The sequence below is a fragment of the Callorhinus ursinus genome, unplaced genomic scaffold, assembly GCF_003265705.2.
Source record: "Callorhinus ursinus isolate GAN/ISIS: 27379988/994484 unplaced genomic scaffold, GSC_fseal_2.0 scaffold9, whole genome shotgun sequence".
Taxonomy (NCBI): Eukaryota; Metazoa; Chordata; class Mammalia; order Carnivora; family Otariidae; genus Callorhinus; species Callorhinus ursinus.
In genome coordinates this window covers 55362989-55384308 of record NW_027397071.1, presented here as the reverse complement: position 1 = coordinate 55384308, position 21320 = coordinate 55362989, and the positions used below count along the sequence as shown (strand labels likewise).

The 21320-nt window shown below is 40.2% G+C and overlaps 1 protein-coding gene across 5 annotated transcripts in view; it reads right to left on the bottom strand.

Annotated features, from left to right (window-relative positions):
- DAB1 (DAB adaptor protein 1) overlaps positions 1-21320 on the bottom strand; it is a 1161086-nt gene that overhangs the window by 588133 nt on the left and 551633 nt on the right. For all 5 annotated transcript variants that reach the window (XM_073896666.1, XM_073896672.1, XM_073896674.1 and 2 more), the window contains exon 4: positions 11414-11487. The gene's annotated coding sequence lies outside the window, so the exon portion shown is untranslated. The remainder of the gene's footprint in view (positions 1-11413; positions 11488-21320) is intronic.

Genomic DNA, 21320 nt, shown 5'->3' with positions numbered 1-21320 from the left:
TGTGCGCATTCTCTCTTTCAAATCAATCAATCAATCAATCAATCAATCTTTATAAAAAATGGGATAAGAGGAGACATCTACTCTCTGTCAGTCCTCTGCAAATCGAGTATTTTACTCTTTCCATTAAATTACAGGGATGTCCCAGTTGCCAACTCTATTGATAGGTTTGCTTATCAGCTATTCCACACTTAACTGTGTGTTGAGGACTGTGCTAGTAACTGGGGAAACAATGAAAAAGATTCACCAGCTTCAGCGAGTCATGCATTTTCAACACAGTGTGATAAGGGTGATGACAGAGATATGCACAGGGAATCTTGGAATCTCTGGGGAGGGGGGCCTAAACTGCCTTCCTGGAGCCAGCAAAGGCTTCTTAGAGGAGGTGCCATCTGGTAGGAGTTTGAAGCAAAGGGTTGGTATAGTGAGGTTGCAGGGCCAGCCCGAGCACCAGCACAGAGAGGAAAGGGCAGGTTGATGTGTGTTAGAACAACAGGCAGATCCGGGGTTTGGGGATACCAGCAGATGCAGGTGATCAACATAGGATGCTGGGACTTCAAATCCCTCTGTCTTCAAATTCCTTCTTATGGAACAAGGGGTTAAATTCCACCTTGGAGGGAGGGGGGATGGGAGGGGCTACTGAATGGTTTTAACAGGGGAAGTGTTTGCAAATTAGTAATGGGTGTCAGAGTCATTTAAGGAAATAAACCCAAAGGGGGGAAATTTTTGTGTATGAAGGAATCTTCATGTATTACCAACAAAAGTGAAATATTGCAAGGAAATCAACCTTCAGCAATATGGAAATGACTAAATGAATTACAGTGGATCCACCCAATAATAGTCCATTTACTCGATGGAATATTACTCAGTCATTTAAAGTGACTGATATGAACAGTATCTTGCACCATAAGAGATGCTTATGATATTAGCGAAACAAACAAACCAGGCTTTATATTTATACATATAATTTGATAACAGTCATGTAAAATATGTCTACATAAAGACTGGGAGAAACACACCCAAATGATGGATCATGGTTATTTTTTGTTTGTTTTTTTCTCTTACTTCTAAAATCATGTAATATGTTTCGATTAGTTTTAAAATTAAAATTAATGAATGTATAAACAATCAAGAAGTTGCTTACAAAAGCATGACATTTTGGCTACTTTTCATTAATAAAAACAATCTATCATGTGTGATAACTTTATTAGAGTTAAATGAGGAGATAAAACTCAGTGTTTATATAATTTTCTTTGTATGCAGCACAGGTTTTCTGCAGTCCTGGGTGAGGAGTGTCAGAGACGTGGCTGGGACCTGCTGAGAAAGTGCTTCCTCTGAGAGGGTGAGCCAGCCACACTCTGCTCCAGACTCTGGCACACAAATCATTCCTTTCTTGGTGCTCTCCGTTTGGGTCTGGCACAAATACTGCTCTCACTACAATTCAGCTTAGTTTTGACCTCATCTCCATAATCTGCCATGCTGAAGGGAGGGGGCAACAGTTCAGGACTGTCTCCCATTTTCTGATCCACAGGGATTAAAGATACAGCTCCTCCTCTGGAGAAATCTGCCTAATCCCTGAGGAACACACCAAAACAGGTAGGGAATGGGCTTCTGGAAGGGGTCTGAAGGATAGGTAGGAGTCCACCATATGGTAAAGGCAGGATAGGACATTCCAGGTAGAAGAAAATAATTACAGGCCCGTGCATGCATGCAAGTGCCTGTGTGTCTGCTGAAAGGTGGGAATGGCAGAGAGAGAAGATTCTACAGATGAATTTGGGAAGTTAGGACGGGGCCATATTGTGAAGACCCTTAAAGTCTCTATTAAGGCACTTTTCCAATTCCGCTCGGCAAAGGGGAGCCACTGACAAGTTTTCAGCAGAGGAGTGCCCTTTTTATCTCTGTAGTTAGCAGGTTACTCAGAGGGTGATGCAAAAGAGGGTTTGGAAGGAGTGAGACTAAAGCCTGAGCACTTATGATACTCATAAGACAGTGTGACCTTGAGCAAAGGCAATGGCAGCTGAGAGTCATGCTTTCATTGAACGAATACCTTCTCAGCATCTGCTGATGAGCCACCCATTCTGCTAGGCACAGGGGATGTACTGCAAAAGGGGAGACAGACAGGTCCCTGCCCTCAGGGAGCTTATAGTGTAATGCACTGGAGAGGGAAGGAAATGTTTCAGTATATTTCAGAGACAGAATCGACCCATATTTTCAACATTCCCTTCAGTGCGGAAAGGATGAACTCTACAAAGTCCAGCAGAAATCACACTGGATAGGCCATCTTTCCAAAGCCTACAACACTCATTCTCCCAATTGCAGCTAGAAGAAAGTCCCTATAAATACCCTGGAAAAGATAGGCATGGCGGGTATGGGCTTTCTCCCTGGCATGTGAGGTCTGACATTCTTGGTTTGAGTAGTTCCATCAAGGGCCACAGTAGAGTCTGCAGAAGCATGAGAGGGAAGGAGTAGAGGCTCGTGGGCAGAAGGAGAAGAATGGAGAAGCAAGTCACATGAGGTTCAGGCTCAGCTCTGCATAGCATTCGCTATGTGATTTAACACAAGTTACTACCTCGCTTGGAGACTCAAGTTCCTCATCTGTCAAAAAGGAAATGGCAGTAGATAATCTCTGAGATCCCTTCTAGTCCTAGAATGTCCTGATGCCATTTTTTTTCTTAAAATTTCTAAATGAAGGAGTATGTTTCCAGGAATGTAATGCCCTCTTATTCATGTTTTTTTATTTAACTGTATAACACCAACTTATATTCCTATAAGTATTTATACTTTACCAAATATTTTCACCTGTATATTACCACTTGCTTGTCACAGCCACCTCTGACTCCCATTTTTACAGGTGAGGGGGTTGCAGCTACATGAGCAAGAGAGGAGGGAGACAGAGGAAACCAAGTCCACATAGTCAAGTGGCAAAGTGAACATTAAGTCAGGTTTTTAGTTCCAAAGTGGTTCTTTTATCCACTTCAAAAAGCTGAATGCATTAACCCGAGAGCCTATTCCCCTGTTCTAATCAATCCATATTTAGGATTTAACAACTCAAATAGGATGTTAGGTAAGTCAAATAGGTTCAGCACCAAGAACTCACTAAAAGAGAAGAATGACTACATTTTATTGAACCTAATTTGTAAGCCATCTGGAAGCATTACCTTCAATGCGACACCCAGAACTAGTGTCCCCAGCTAAGAGATGTTGATAAATAAAGACACCAGCATTTCAGGAACATTAAAACCACATGTTAAACACAGAAAGGTGAAAATCTAGGGGCACACAAGCTCTGGATGGTCTTTTTATTTCCCCTGGTAATGTTCACAGGAAGATACATGCTTGGCCTCAGCAAAATTGGCTGGCAAATAAAATTCCTATAGAAATTTCCTTTAAGAGAATCATCTTGCAGCAAATTTAAACACTCTCACAATATTTGGTGCCTAGGTAGATTAATCCTGATGACTTGCATTCAAACTCATTCCTGGCATTAGTGAGTTTCACTAAACTCTGAATGTGAGTTTTAATTTTCTCATCCCTAGACATGAAAAGAATTTCTTCTAAGGTTGCTACAGGGGCAAAACTAGCAACACGAGGCCTGAGGGGAGAGGCAGGGTAGATGGGGAAGGGTGAGTTCACTGCAGAAGAGCCAGCCAGCAGAGTTTTCTGCTTTATCTAAGACTTGGTCTCATTCCCTCTCCCGACATTCTGACATTCTTACACATTGGTTACAGTCTGGCTTCCCTGGGGATGTATCCCAAAGTTGAGTGGTGTAACTCTCTCCCAGTTCCCTCTCTGTGTGGTTCAGTCCATCCTGGATGATTTCTGAAGAATACATGTGTCAGGCCCATTTGTCTACCATCTGTTCAGAAGAGATCTTGTAAAAGTCTATTTGTACCCAAATTTTCTTCTCTACCTTATTATCACTATCTATCACCCCTCCTTCTCTCCAAGAAATCTTTAGGGAGCATCTACTCAATTGTAGGCTCTGAAGGTTAGGGAAATAGTGGGCAGATCACAGATTTCAGCCTGTCTGGGTTCAATGATTTCTTTTTTAATTCTTAGAGGTTAGAAATAAAGATTTGGAAAAAATAAAAAATCCAAAAAACCATGGACCTGGCATCATAGAACATAAAGAGTAAGAGAAGAATGCAAACAGACAAGTATGCACACCATGTTAAGTGATTTCATAAAGAATTTCCCCATTCCCCAAAGGAGGCAGACATGTCCACACAGGATTGTTGCTGGTCTTCTTCACCCATGGGAAAGTGATTCCCTAACCCTTAGGTGTCTACTCTGACGTAACTTGTCCCAAGCAGTGGGGGCCTGGGGTTGCCCAGATGCCCTGGCGGCCTCATTATGTTTTCTTGTGCCACTCTGAAATAACAAGATCCCCTTCCACAGGCCTCCCTCTATTCTAGTTCTTTGCTCTTGGTCTGTGCTTATTATATATCCACTCCCTCCCTCCAGCCCCGATCTTCTCTTATCAACCCTCGGTGTCTTGTGGTTCAAATTCATTTTCTCCCCAACACTAAAAGTAAGAATCCTCATGTTACAACTCCATCCGTTGCCTGCAGATAACATTCAGCTCTTCACATGCAGGCAGACCTTCTCCAGCTGTGCCAATTTAATCCTGTTCTGTTGCTTCATTCATTTTGAATAGGATACCTTTGGCAGGTGAGGTGTTAGGAACATCAACATGTTAAATCTCTGGTAAAGTAATTCTCCTGGGCATTTTTTCCCCCATTTCACTTTGTCCAGGATGCTGTCATAATGTCTACTGATATTCCTAGACTTTCCGCTTGAGTTCCTTGGCAATTCATTAATACACACATCCATCCCACAAACACTTTCTTGAGGACCCACCATGTGCCAGTCATGGTGCTATAGCACTCCTTTGATCCTTGTGAGAAGGCAGGGTGTGTGTGCGTGCGTGTGTTTGTGCATGCGTGTGCACACATGCAGCCAGGGGGAGGGACAGGCCAGCTACTTCTTCACCTTTGGCTGTTGTTCTATGATAAATGTGTTCAGGGGAGCAGAGTGAGGGTTGGCCACAAATGTGGCTTTCAGCTGTCACACACATCCTCCACATCTATATCTGGCAGCTATATACCTGCCAATTACAGAGATTTTTCTAACCATTCAGGTTTGTGAGCTCATAATTGGTTGCCCATGCTGCACTGAAGAAGAGGATGGCTCCAGAGTCATCTGTCCCACTCACATGGAAAGCCTCCTCTGCCAGAGAGGACAGAGAGGCTCTTTCTTTGAATGGATATCTACGTTATCCATTCGTAACAGTTTCATTTGTATGTTCTTGATTTTATCACTTGGTTGTGTCACTTTTTAAAACTCGCTTCATTATAACTTTGAGCTCCTTTTTGCCATCATCTTGATAATAGGTTGTTCTGTCCTGTTCTACTTTTTGCATTTGATTTTCATTAGTTTTAAACTCTGGTTCAAACAAGAGAAATTTTTAGTCATTCTTTCATATTTAAGTGTTATGCCCTTTTCGGTCGGCTCTGTAATATTTTTTATAAGTGATTTTGATCTATATACCCATCTTAAAAGGAACCACTGTTCATTCAATTTCTTCAACCGAAATCTTCAAGAAACAATTCAGACAAAAAGTTACCATGGTAGACCCTGAATAGTATAAGAATTTGGGTTACAACTATTTCAAGGTATTTATTTTCATTAAAAAATAAGAGTGCCCTGATTGGCTACTGTCTTGTGAATTTTATGGTTCAATTTCTGATCATAATTGGCATTTCCTCAAACTAAGTGTGAGTTAATCTGAGACTGGGAAAACAGATATCAAGAACAAAGGGCCTCAAACATCCAGAGCTGCTCAGGAATCACTGGATTCACAGGGGGCCTGAGAACAGGCAGGTCAGGTATTAGTAGACCTATTTTACAGCTGAAGAAACTGAGGCCCTCAGAACTACATAACAAGCAGACTCAGTCAGCCCCCTGTGGTGGCAGAAGACAAGCACAGGTATTTCAATTCTAAATTCTGTGCTTCCCTCCTACTATATCACACTGTGCCTTGTAAACATTCAGAATCAAGGTTTTGTCTTCACAAGGCATGAGGAGGATGAAGAGGAGATGGGTCTGGGGAAATGGAATGGCTACGACAGCCTCTCTAGTATGTTCATATTTATAGGGTTAATTTCTTTTTTTTTTTTTAAGATTTTATTTATTTATTTGAGACAGAGAGAATGAGAGAGAGAGAGCACATGAGAGGGGGGAGGGTCAGAGGGAGAAGCAGACTCCCCGCTGAGCAGGGAGCCCGATGCGGGACTCGATCCGGGGACTCCAGGATCATGACCTGAGCCGAAGGCAGTTGCTTAACCAACTGAGCCACCCAGGCGCCCTATAGGGTTAATTTCATGAAAAGTCTGATTCTGAAGCTTCAGAAGATGAGAAACCAGAGAGAAAAAAACTTCAGTGGGTGAGGTCACAGCAATGAGTTTATGCAAGCATTTCAAGTTGAGAGGGGCAGAAATCCTAAGGAGAAAGTGAGATATACCCTGGGCTGAAAGACAACATTTTTGACTTACAAACTTAATTTCTTTTGTGTCATATCACAGAAAGAGGAATGGTGGCTGGGAGGTAGAACAGGAAGGGGCTGTTTTGTGGTGTGGAGAGTTTCCCATTATAAAAAGCTTATGAGCTGCTGTATCAGGTGGGGATCAACCACAGAAGCAGAAACAAGCACTGGTAGATATACACACATACCCAAACCCATATATAATCTTCTACTGCTTGGTTCTGTTCCTCTGATAAATAAATACTATATATATATATATGATATATACTATTTATAATATTATATATGTAAAATAAATATATATGTGTTATTTATTTAAAGAGGAATTTGACCTTAAGCAATTGTGGGAACTGGTTAAGCAGTCTGTATGTCTGTTGGATCATGTCTGATGCTAGAGCTTGAAGTCCACTGGGCAGGCAGTTAGGAAAAAAAGATGGATATAAATAATGGGGAGAATCCGGAGCAGCCTGGAACCCATAAGCTTGTGCTGAAACTCCATGAATAACTGGGACCTTGGCTTTCACTGCTTCCCAGCTTGTCAATGTGGATAAGCTGCTGCAGCCAGGGCCTTTTCTCAAGTAGCTAAACACACATCTGGATGAGGAGTTGGAGAAGCTGGAGGAGGATCCGGGAAAAGGGAGAGCAGTCTCGGGCCCAGATGCAGCTTTGTGCCAACAGGTGAGTCAGCAGATCGGCAACACGTGCACTGCAGAGGGCTACGGCTTCCCTTCTATCCTCCAGGGTCCCAAGAATCTCCCCCGTGTTCCACCCTAACTGGAAACATCCAGGAAACTGAATTCTGAGTAAGGCAACTCAATTCAGACAAACTGGCATATTACAAACCACCATACTATTTAGAAGCAGTATTGTATCTGGGGCAGGGTTGACTTAGATGCTCTCCAGATGCCCAGCAGAAGCTCAGGGAGCCCAACAGGCCTTCTGACTGTTCCGCACCCAGGTCACTGTCTGGCCACAGAAGGCTTCCTGTGCACCCACACATTTAGCTGCTTTCAATGCCTTCATCACTCGGGAAGTCCTTTTTCTAAGCCCAGCCCAAGAATGGGAGGGTGCCTTTCTAGCGTCTCTCTTCCTTGTTGCAAAGATCAACACTTCTGCTTTTTACATTTGAAGGATTTATATATATCCTTATATATTATTATAAGCAACAGCCACTAACATTCATTGACAATATATAATGTGCCAGACTCTCTCACATTCACTCTCTCATTAAATTCTTATAATGATCTTGTAGGAAAAGTATTGTTACCTTAAATTTACTCATGTGAAAATTCAAGCTTAAAGAAATGGATTTGCTCGATGTTAGACAGCTGTTACCTGTTGGAGCAGAGATTCCAATCTAAGACATTCGGTTTTGGAAAGCAACATGACCACCATCAAAAAATACCAAATACAGAAAGCTGCCATGTGCTTAAGAAGGCATTCAAAGTTTTTACAGTTGAACCCCCTAGTATCAAGAATCTCCTATGTCCAACTAAGTTGAAGGATGTGTGATTTTTTTAAAATTTTATTGTATTATGTTATGTTAGTCCCCATACAGTACATCATTAGTTTTTGATGTAGTGTTCCATGATTCATTGTCTGCCTATAACACCCAGTGCTCCATTCAATACATGCCCTCTTTAATACCCAGAAGAGGAAAAGTAGAAGGGTAAATAGAATCTGAGAAAATAAAACAAACAAGGAGGCAAGTAGGAGGTACCAAAGAGATGAATTCACAAAGGAAGATAAAAAGGAGGAAGACTAGTATGATAAAATTTTCCTGTCTTATTACTATCTCACTATGATGACATGATGGCTGTAAATGAATTCAGATGGACACATGTAGTTAACACAATAAATAAAGAGCCAATAGCTCAGTTATGTCAACTAGTGGCTTTCAAGCAGTTTTAAAAGCTAAGTGGCATAAAAGCTCCAAAGAACACCAAGGAATGGGGACAGTAGTTTTAGCAATTATGCAGAATTGTGTCCCTGGGGATGCCTTCTTGCATGCTTGGGATGTGTCACTGCAGGCCTGGCTAATGAAAATAGGCAGGCAGTCCTTCAAGTCTACTTCCAGGAGACAACAACCGCACAGAAGCCTTGGAAAATCACTGAGTGCATGCTGGGGTACAAAACTCTGGTTGCCGAGGAAAGGTAACAGGCCAAGTGTGCAGCTCTCAAACCAGCATCTGCAATGTGCAGCTGAGCGGCTCTGGTTCTGTATGGCTGGGAGCAGCTGCTCAGTGCAATGCCCAGACTCAAACCCCTGCTCACCCAGCACAGTGTTGCTTATCCTCTGAGGCATCTTCCCTCTCAGCACTGACTCCAGCATTGCTCTTCTGGCCTTTTTGTCTGGTCTATATGATCATTGTTTACCTCTCTGAGCTCCTTGAACAGAAGGTCTGTATCCCGCATTTTCCCACATTTCTATTAACGACATTACAAGCACCCCGGGAATGCTCTACAGCTTAGTCACTGGGCTGCTCCCTCTTCAAAGGGCATGCCCCCCCCAACTATGTGAAAGCCTGGAGTTCCCTCCTTTCCAAGGTCTCTCAAAGTTCTCTGTTCTTCTCTGTCTCCATTGACCCTGCCCTCGTTTATCTTCTCATCATCTCTTTCTAGGAATAGATGAATAATCTTCAAACATCTCTTCCACCACCTTCAATGCATGATTTGTCTTTGTTTCAAAGGGACAGGACTTTCTTGAATTGGAGACATGGTACTTAGGACTGCTCCCAGAGGTGAACATCCAGGCCTCCAACTCCCTCCAAAGCTATGCTTCACTTTTTTTTTTTTTTTTTTTTTTTTAACACCATGTGAACGGTTTCTCCCCAAAGCAGTGCTTCCCTCTTTGGCCTGTTGATTCACCCTCCCCAAATGAAAAAGCCAGAAGAATCCTGCAGAGCCCTTCAACTTTGACCCACATAGGAACATAGATCACTGAGCAGCCCCTGTGTTTAAAAAGCAAGACTTTTAAAACAACAAAACATATGAAAAGGTGATATGGCTACCACATACCCATATATTTCCACCTTTCAAAGCTCTTTTGGATACACGGTCCTTAACAATCAGAGAAGATGGATATTATTGTTCCCATTGTATAAATAATACAACAGAGGCTTGGAGCATGATGGCTTGTGCCGCATCTCACAGCTGGTTGGTAGCAGAGTTCAAGAATAAAACCTTGAATTCCCAGTCTAGGTAAGGCACACATCTGAGAAAGCTTTTACTCCATTATTCTGAGTGTTTACTGATTTTAAACTTTTAAGTCATCACATATCTATATATTTTCAAACTCTGTCTATAGGCAGAATGCATTAGAGAGATTTATTAGACAGGCAATCTAGAAAAGATGACTGTTTTCAGAAGCTACTGCTCCCCAGTTCTCCTTAGGTAGAAAACCTTAATTTGTCTTTCCAAATTCACTCCACCTCAGAGAATAGCTTTGTGGATGGAAAAGCAGTAATAAAAGACCAAACTCAGTCCAGCTGCAAATGATCAGCCTCTTCTCTCCATTGTGGTAAATTACCGGCTTCCCTCAGGTCCATGGCTGCTTACATGCCTGGTGAGCTGGTCTGAATAACCTGGCCAACTACAGGGGAGAGTGCCCCCCCATCCCAGCCCCCATTTCTCATTTAACTCTACTCATTAGAGGAGGCTGGGGCGCAAGCCAGGTTAACATGTCAATAAGTCACCAAGGAAATGCAAAAATTGACAGCTGAGGAATCCCAGCTCCCAGCCTTCTCCACTATAGAAACCCTCACAAAACAGGTTTCTCAGCCTCCTTGCCAGGTCACTTAAATGAGTAGTGACATTTGAGTCCCAGAGAGTAATTAATTTCCTCTGTCTCCAATAGCACCTCATATTTTTAATGAATTTTTACAAGTCTCAGATCCTCCAGCCTCCCAGCTCCCTCCCGAGTCCCATTGTCCCCCAAGGTCCCATAACGAATAGCTCCCACTCCTATTTGCCTTGCAAACTCACATAAACTGGAAATGATAAATACATTATCTGGGCTTTTTAACAGACCATTGTTTAATTTTCTATGCTTGTCTGGTTGGGGAAGAGATGAATATTACCTTGTGGAGAATAAGATTTCTATTCCATTTAAGGGGGGGCCAGGGGTAATCTATGGCAGGAAAGCAACCCTCTGTTCATCCTAATAGGCAGTGCTAATTAAAAGTGTTCAGAAGGGACATCCATCTACCAGTCTGTGATTCATTCAGCATTATCCCTGGTAAACAAGAAATAGATACTGCAATGAATGCTTCTAATTTGTCAAAAGAATAGGCATTTTCAATTGTGCCTTCTTGGCTCCCTGTATGAAGTAGAGATTTCAGTGTTGCCATCATTTAAAAGTTTAGGACCTCAAAATAACAGTACTTGCTCCTCAAGCTTGTAAATCTCCAAGTCTGTTTTCTATGTAGAAATATTTATCTTACATATGGTTTGACTTCAGTCTCAACAATTGAGAACGGTTCCTTCTGTTGGTAAATATATTAAAACAGAGGGCATTTGAGGAGAGGTAATATAGTTGTGTTTAAAATCAAACCAATTTGAGACCACCTACTGGGAGAGGCAGAAAATCCAGAAAGGAAAACTTGAGACTCCTAATGATGCTTACTAGGTGCTTAAAGAAAAGAAGAAAGGGAAGCCATATTCCCTTTATCTAACAGCAAACGCAAAGTAGACCAGAGAAAAGCCACCCTAAGCTGCTATTCCCAAAGTCTCCATGAGCCCTCCAGGGGGTTTTAAGGAGGAACACAAACACAAAATCCTTCACTTGAAGAGGACTCAGACACATTTGTGAACCATCTTCCCAGAGCGGAAGATTTCTCCTATACCAGCGAGAGTCAACCAGCCTCAAGTATTTACCTTTGTGTTGTGCAAAAGAGTCTCTCACTCATGAAGATTAAGAGCCAGGGTTCACCACCATGTCTTGCTGGATGCTGAAAACAAATAAAGCAAGATGTTTAAAAAAGTAAACAATCAGGGGCGCCTGAGTGGCTCAGTTGTTAAGCGTCTGCCTTCGGCTCAGGTCATGATCCCAGGGTCCTGGGATCGGGCCCCAGCATCGAGCTCTCTGCTCCACGGGAAGCCTGCTTCTCCCTCTCCCACTCCCCCTGCTTGTGTTCGCTCTCTCGCTGTGTCTCTCTCTGTCAAATAAATAAATAAAATCTTAAAAAAAAAGTAAGCAATCATTTAATGGTCTTGTTTTTCTACCCTCTCTTTCATTTAAGAAACATTTACTAACTTCCTACGATATACCGGGCACTGGAAATAGGGGGATAAAACAAAGACACCACCACCAACAAAAGAAACCCACAAAGACAGCCCATTTTAAGTACTCCGCAAGAGGGGGTACACAATGCCTCTAAGGATCAAGATATATGTGTGTGTGTCAGTGGCTGTCTCTTCCTCAGGAACATGCGTGTACACATTCACATGTGTATCTACATATACACAGTAGTGTGTAGGAAATTTTATTTTAGGATTTTATTTATCTGAGAGAGAGAGCACAAGACAGGGAAGGGCCAGAGGGAGAAGCAGACTCCCCAGTGACCAGGGAGCCCAATGCTGGCCTGGATCCCGGGACTCTGGGATCATGCCCTGAGCCAAGGGCAGCTGCTTAACCGACTGAACCATCCTGGTACCCTGTGTGTAGGAATTTTTAAAGAACTTCTCCAATTTGTAATTCATCTGACTCTCTTAAAGCCTTGAGCTCTGCCTTGAGATCAGTAAAGAGGGCACTGGAGAAAATGTCAAGAGTCTTAAAAGTGATCATATCCTTTAATCTGTAATTCACCTTCAGGATTCCTTCTCAAGGAAACAATCATGAATGCAGGCCAATATTTATACACACACATTATCATCACAATGTTATTCGTAAGAGGGAAACAACCAGTATAGGAAATGATAAAGCGAATGTTAGTTATTTCTACATGGAAGAATATTACGCACATATAAAAATAATTTTAAAAATTTTCAGGATATGAGAAAATATGTATAATATAATAAAATTATAAAATTTGAGTACATCCATGTAGAAGTTGGTTTTAAAAAATATACCAACTGTTAACAGTGGCTCTCTGTAGCATGATTGTAGGTTATTTTTCTCTTGTCTTTATGCTTTCCAAGTTTTCTACAAAGATCATGCATTATTTTCTAGACAGTAAGTAAACATACAAACAGAAGTTTCAGGTGTAATATCACCATTTCTGCATCACTTCTCCTGCATGCCCCTATTAAATGGAAGAACCCATGCTCTCCAACACCAATTCCAATCTGCAGGTAACACTGCACTGGGATTGTCCATTTCCACCTCTGCCTCTCTCTAGCCTTAGTAACTCTTATTTCCTGGGAATGTAGCCCAGAGACAAGTTCATGGTCACCACTTAATGTTTGCTGCATAAAAGAATGAATGAATGTATGAATGAATGAATGAAGACAATAAATGGAACTGACTTGACGAAAATTACATTAAGAAAAGTTCATTCAAAATAATTGATGATAATAAAAGTTAAGTTCCATATGGATTCACAGAAGATAGAAGAAGGTGGAAAGCAGAGAGAGAATCATTTTTCAGGGAAGACAGTGAAACTGAAAAAAAAAGAGGGAGAGAGAGAAACTCAACATAATGGAATATCACAGCCTACTGATCTTCCAATATATTCCAAGACCAAGAATCTGCTTAAGGCAGGAATATTTATCTTGTAACAACATCCCATTATGGCAACTATTTTACATGTTTGGACTTACATATACATACACCAGGTAGATACTTGTTGTTAGTTTTAATCAGCAATGGCTGGTTGACTCCCTACTCAAAGAAAATGAAAGCTAAAGGATAGATTATTGTAATGTTTTATACAAATTCAATTTAGTTTACTCATAAAACTAGTGAAATAGACCCAGGATATTAAGTTACAGTTATATTTTTTTCTGGAGGTAGATCTGGTTTGAATCTCATCTCTCTTTTAGGAGATGGGAAATCTTGGACAAGTTATTTGACATCTGTCAGGCTCAGTTTTCTTACATATAAAATGGGATAATAATAACACCAACCTGGTAGGGTTATTGAAGGAAACAAAACGAGAGAAAGCATGGCATTCAAAATAGACTTCAAGCTCATGCTTGTTTACATCAGAACCTGGAGCTTTTTAAAATTATTTATTTATTTATTTATTTTTTATTATGTTATGTTAATCACCATACATTACATCATTAGTTTTTTTTTAATTTTTTTATTGTTATGTTAATCACCATGTTACATCATTAGTTTTTGATGTAGTGTTCCATGATTCATTGTTTGTGTATAATACCCACTGCTCCATTCAATACGTGCCTTCTTTAATACCCATCACCAGGCTAACCCAACCCCCTCCCCCCCTCCCCTCTAGAACCCTCAGTTTGTTTTTCAGAGTCCATCGTCTCTCATGGTTCATCTCCCCCTCTGACTTACTCCCCTTCATTCTTCCTCTCCTGCTATCTTCTTTTTCTTTTTTATTAACATAGCTTGCATTATTTGTTTCAGAAGTACAGATCTGTGATTCAACAGTCTTGCACAACTCATAACGCTCACCATAGCACATACCCTACCCAGTGTCTATCACCCAGCCACCCCATCCCTCCCACCCCCACCACTCAGCAACACTCAGTTTGTTTCCTGAGATTAAGAATTCCTCATATCAGTGAGATCATATGATACATGTCTTTCTCTGATTGACTTATTTCGCTCAGCATAACACCCTCCAGTTCCATCCACGTCATTGCAAATGGCAAGATCTCATTCCTTTTGATGGCTGCATAATATTCCATTGTATATATATACCACATCTTCTTTATCCATTCATCTGTTGGTGGACATCTTGACTCTTTCCGTAGTTTGGCTATTGTGGCCATTGCTGCTATAAACATCAGGGAGCATGTACCCCTTTGTATCACTACATTTGTATCTTTGGGGTAAATACCCAGTAGTGCAATTGCTGGGTTGTAGGGTAGCTCTATTTTCAACTGTTTGAGGAACCTCCATACTGTTTTCCAGAGTGGTTGCACCAGCTTGCATTCCCACCAACAGTGTAGGAGGGTTCCCCTTTCTCCACATCCCTGCCAACATCTGTCATTTCCTGACTTGTTAATTTTAGCCATGGGAACATGGAGCTTTTAACGTATACCAGTCTTCCATTTTATTATGTGCCTTGGCATATGTTGAACACTGCACAAATACAATCTCATTTAATCCTCAGAATAGTTGTTATGAGGAGGTACTACTTTTCCACTTTATAAACTTTTTTATTTCCCATAATGTTGGTAGTACTGTCCCCTCTTTCATTTCTGATTTTAGTTATTTGAGTCTTCTCTTTTTTCTTAATTAATCTAGCTAAAAGTTTGCAAGTTTTGTCGATCTTTTTGAAGGCCAACTCTTGGTTTTGTTGGTTTCCTCTATTTTTTTAAAATTTAAATTCAATTAGCCAACATATAGCAGTACATCATTAGTGTCAGATGTAGAGTTCAATAATTGATCAGTTGCATATAACCCCCAGTGCTCCTCACATCACGTGCCTTCTTTAACGCCCATCACCCAATTACCCTATCCCCCTACCCACCTCCCCTCCAGCAATCCTCAGTTTGTTTCCTAGAGTTAAGAGTCTCTCATGGTTTGTCTCCATCTCTGGGAAGATTTCCTCTATTTAAAAAAAAATTCTATTTATTTCTATTTTATCTCATTTTTCCACTTTGAAGATGAGAAAACTGATGACCAATTTTAAATAGTTATTAAGTATCTGAGTCAAGATGCAAACCTCGAACATTAGGTTCCAAAGCCTACTCTCATTAAGTGTTATGAAAAGAAGGTACTGAATCTGGGTTTGCACCAAGTCATGATTAACAACAAAATTCAGTTTATATTTTGCTATGTCACACCATATTATTTGATATGCTATGGCTTGAACTTTATTCCCTGCCTGTCACACTTATGTACCCTCCTATTTCTTTTCTTATTAAATATTTCAAGCATGAAGTTGAGTATAGACATAATTATAATCAAAACTTATGTACCGCCACCCAGCCTGGTCAAATATTACCATCCTGTCATGTGCTTCAGATATTTTCTTTTAAAAATAAGCATTATAAATATAAGCAAGTTATCCCATGAATTCCTTCCTAATTCCACAAAAATAACTATACTCCTAAATTTCCATGCATGTTTTTCTGCTTCTAATACATGCTTGCATCCACAAAAAAACATACAGCAATGTTTCGATTGTTTTAAAACTTTGTTTAATTGCTCTCCCACTGTAGGCATCCATCTGAACCTGGCTTATTTTCTTAAATATGTTTTAAAGATTTTGCTGCTTTGATAGAAATAGCTTAAATTCTTTCATTTTAACATTTAGATAGTATATGTTTATATTCTGGCTTAGTCATTCATATGGATGAACATTTGGGCTATTTCCAAGCTGTGCAAAAAGGAGTAATGCTGCAGTGGACATTGTTAAGCTCCTTGGACACATATATGTGAGATTTCTCTGTGGTGTATGCATCCTCAAAGTTATTAGATGTAACACATGGCTCTACAAAGTGGTAGGAGCAATTTATACAAATCCAGCATGAGTTCATAGCATTACCAACATTTGGTATTGCCAGACTTTTAAATTTTTCCAAAATGATGGATATAAAATATTTTATATTTTAAAATGGATTTCTCTAATTACAAGTGAGATTGAATATTCTTGTATAATTTTTATTTTATATTTTTCTATTAGGTTTCTTCTGCTGCTTTTATACATGCCCATGTTTTTCTACTGAGTTGTTAGAGGAGGGAGACCACACACCCTAAGCAAATAGGAAATCAGAATGCCTAGTGTGTCATACGGTCACACGTGTCATGGAAAAAGCAGAAGCAGAGGGGGTCCTGAAGAGGGCTGAGGTGGGACCTCAAGTTCCAACAAGCTAGTTAGAGAAGACTTTACCTGGAAGGTGCCATCTATCAAAGTTCTAAAATCGGGGTGGGCATAAACCATGGAAAGAAACAGCAAAATGGTAAAATGATAATATTTAATCAAAATATGTAGTGGTACCTAAGGATGTGTTATAATTATCTTCTCTGCTAATCTGCATGCTTTGGATGCAACTCTTTTACAGTTGCATATCTTCCATTATTTATCCTGGCCCAAATCTTGTCTTTTTGTTTAAAATAACATATAAAACTTGTAAAATTTTAATGTAATCAACTATATTAGTACTTCCCTTTAAGGTAGGTGTGGTTTTGTTTGTTTGTTTGTTTATTCAGTACATCATTTCCTATCCTTTGGTCATAAAGGCATTCTCCTATAGTTCCTTCTGAAGTTTTTTTTTTGTTTTACATTTTTTATTGAATTATATTTGAAATATACATTGTGTACATTCAAGGTGTATATATAAGTTTGAAACATTTATATTACAATATGATTGTTGTAACAGTATTAGCCAGCACTTCATTTTCTTCTTTAAATTCTTTTATTTTAAATTTTATTTTATTTTATTTTATTATTTTTTTTTTAAAGATTTTATTTATTTATTCATGAGAGACAGAGAGAGAGAGAGAGAAGCAGAGGGAGAAGCAGGCTCCCAAGGAGCAGGGAGCCTGATGTGGGACTCGATCCCAGGACCCTGGGATCATGACCTGAGCTGAAGGCAGACGCTTAACCATCTGAGCCACCCAGGCACCCTTAAATTTTATTTTATTATGTTTTGTTAATCACCATACATTACATCATTAGGTTTTTTTTATTTTTTTAAATTTTTTATTGTTATGTTAATCATCATATATTACATCATTAGTTTTTGAAGTAGTGTTCCTTGATTCATTGTTTGTGCATAACACCCAGGGCTCCATGCAGAATGTGCCCTCTTTAATACCCATCACCAGGCTAACACATCCCCCTACCCTCCTCCCCTCTAGAACCCTCAGTTTGTTTTTCAGAGTCCATCGTCTCTCATGGTTCATCTCCCCCTCTGACTTACTCCCCTTCATTCTTCCCCTCCTGCTATCTTCTTCTTTTTCTTTTTTCTTAACATATCTTGCATTATTTGTTTCAGAAGTACAGATCTGTGATTCAACAGTCTTGCACAATTCACAGCGCTCACGATAGCACATACCCTACCCAATAGCTATCACCCAGCCACCCCATCCCTCCCACCTCCCAACACTCCAGCAACCCTCAGTTTGTTTCCTGAGATTAAGAATTCCTCATATCACTGAGGTCATATGATACATGTCTTTTTCTGATTGACTTATTTCACTCAGCATAACACTCTCCAGTTCCATCCACGTCGTTGCAAATGGCAAGATCTCATTCCTTTTGATGGCTGCATAATATTCCATTGTGTATATATACCACTTCTTCTTTATCCATTCATCTGTCGATGGACATCTTGGCTCTTTCCACAGTTTGGCTATTGTGGACATTGCTGCTATAAACATTGGGGTGCACGTACCCCTTTGTATCCCTACATTTGTATCTTTGGGGTAAATACCCAGTAGTGCATTTGCTGGATCATATGGTAGCTCTATTTTCAACTGTTTGAGGAACCTCCATACTATTTTCCAGAGTGGCTGCACCAGCTTGAATTCCCACCAACAATGTAGGAGGGTTCCCCTTTCTCCACATCCCCACCAACATCTGTCATTTCCTGACTTGTTAATTTTAGCAATTCTGACTGGAGTGAGTAGGTATCTCATTGAGGTTTTGATTTGGATTTCCCTGATGCCGAGCGATGTGGAGCACTTTCTCATGTGTCTGTTGGCCATTTGGATGTCTTCTTTGGAAAAATGTCTGTTCATGTCTTCTGCCCATTTCTTGATTGGATTATTTGTTCTTTGGGTGTTGAGTTTGATAAATTCTTTATAGATTTTGGATACTAGCCCTTTATCTGATATGTCATTGGCAAATATTTTCTCCCATTCTGTCGGTTGTCTTTTGGTTTTGTGGACTGTTTCTTTTGCTGTGCAAAAGCTTTTTATCTTGATGAAATCCCGAGTTCATTTTTGCCCTTGCTTCCCTTGCCTTTGGCGATGTTTCTAGGAAGAAGTTGCTGCGGCTGAGGTCGACGAGGTTGCTGCCTGTGTTCTCCTTTAGGATTTTGATGGACTCCTGTCTCACGTTTAGGTCTTTCAACCATTTGAAAGAGTCTATTTTTGTGTGTGGTGTAAGGAAATGGTCCAGTTTCATTCTTCTGCATGTGGCTGTCCAATTTTCCCAACACCATCTGTTGAAGAGACTGTCTTTTTGCCATTGGACATTCTTTCCTGCTTTGTCAAAGATGAGTTGACCCTAGAGTTGAGGGTCCATTTCTGGGCTCTCTATTCTGTTCCATTGATCGATGTGTCTGTTTTTGTGCCAGTACCATACTGTCTTGATGATGACAGCTTTGTAATAGAGCTGGAAGTCCGGAATTGTGATGCTGCCAGTTTTGCTTTTCTTTTTCAATATTCCTCTGGCTATTCGGGGTCTCTTCTGGTTCCATACAAATTTTAGGATTATTTGTTCCATTTCTTTGAAAAAGGTGGATGGTATTTTGATGGGGATTGCATTGAATGTGTAGATGGCTCTAGGTAGCACTGACATCTTCACAATGTTGGTTCTCCCAATCCATGAGCATGGAACGGTTTTCCATTTCTTTGTGTCTTCCTCAATTTCTTTCATGAGTATTTTATAGTTTTCTGAGTACAGATCCTTTGCCTCTTTGGTTAAATTTATTCCTAGGTATCTTATGGTTTTGGATGCAATTTTAAATGGAATTGACTCCTTGATTTGTCTCTCTTCAGTCTTGTTGTTGGTGTACAGGAATGCCACTGATTTCTGTGCATTGATTTTATATCCTGCTGCTTGACTGAATTCCTGTATGAGTTCTAGCAGTTTTGGGGTGGAGTCTTTTGGGTTTTCCACATACAGTATCATATCATCTGCAAAGAGTGAGAGTTTGACTTCCTCTTTGCCGATTTGGATGCCTTTGATTTCTTTTTGTTGTCTGATTGCTGTGGCTAGGACTTCTAATACTATGTTGAATGGCAGTGGTGAGAGTGGACATCCCTGCCGCGTTCCTGACCTTAGGGGAAAAGCTCTCAGCTTTTCCCCATTGAGAATGATATTCGCTGGAGGTTTTTCATAGATGGCTTTTATGATATTGAGGTATGTACCCTCTATGCCTATACTCTGAAGAGTTTTGATCAAGAAAGGTTGCTGTACTTTGTCAAATGCTTTTTCTGCATCTATTGAGCGGATCATATGTTTCTTGTTCTTTCTTTTGTTAATGTATTGTATCATGTTGACTGATTTGCAGATGTTGAACCAGCCTTGCAGCCCAGGGATAAATCCCACTTGGTCATGGTGAATAATCCTTTTAATGTACTGTTGGTTCCTATTGGCTAGTATTTTGGTGAGAATTTTTGCATCCATGTTCATCAAGGATATGGGTCTGTAATTCTCCTTTTTGATAGGATCTTTGTCTGGTTTGGGGATCAAGGTAATGGTGGCCTCATAAAATGAGTTTGGAAGTTTTCCTTCCATTTCTATTTTTTGGAACAGTTTCAGGAGAATAGGTATTATGTCTGATAGAATTCCCCTGGGAAGCCATCTGGCCCTGGGCTTTTGTTTGTTGGGAGATTTTTGATGACTGCTTCAATTTCCTTAGTGGCTATAGGTCTGTTCAGGTTTTCTATTTCTTCCTGGTTCAATTTTGGTAGTTGATACATCTCTAGGAATGCACCCATTTCTTCCAGGTTATCTAATTTGCTGGCATAGAGTTGCTCATAATATGTTCTTAGAATTGTTTGTATTTCTTTGGTGTTGGTTGTGATCTCTCCTCTTTCATTCATGATTTTGTTGATTTGGGTCATTTCTCTTTTCTTTTGGGTAAGTCTGGCCAGGGGTTTATCAATCTTGTCAATTCTTTCAAAAAACGAGCTCCTAGTTTCTTTGATCTGTTCTACTGTTCTTTTGGTTTCTAGTTCATTGATTTCTGCTCTGATCTTTATGATTTTTCTTCTCCTGCTGGGTTTAGGCTTTATTTGCTGTTCTTTCTCCAGCTCCTTTAGGTGTAGGGTTAGGTTGTGTATTTGAGACCTTTCTTGTTTCTTGAGAATGGCTTGCATTGCTATATACTTTCCTCTCAGGACTGCCTTCGCTGTATCCCAAAGATTTTGAACAGTTGTGTTTTCATTTTCATTGGTTTCCATGAATTTTTTTTTAATTCTTCTTTAATTTCCTGGTTGACCCATTCATTCTTTAGTAGGATGCTCTTTAGCCTCCATGTATTTGAGTTCTTTCCGACTTTCCTCTTGGATTGAGTTCTAGTTTCAAAGCACTGTAGTCTGAAAATATGCAGGGAATAATCCCAATCTTTTGGTACCGGTTGAGACCTGATTTGTGACCTAGGATGTGATCCATTCTGGAGAATGTTCCACGGGCACTAGAGAAGAATGTGTATTCTGTTGCTTTGGGATGGAATGTTCTGAATATGTCTGTGAAGTCCATTTGGTCCAGTGTGTCATTTAAAGTCTTTATTTCCTTGTTGATCTTTTGCTTAGATGATCTGTCCATTTCAGTCAGGGGGGTGTTAAAGTCCCCCACTATTATTGTATTGTTGTCAATGTGTTTCTTCGCTTTTGTTATTAATTGCCTTATATAATTGGCTGCTCCCATGTTCGGGGCATAGATATTTACAATTGTTAGATCTTCTTGTTGGATAGACCCTTTAAGTAGGATATAGTGTCCTTCCTCATCTCTTATTACAGTCTTTG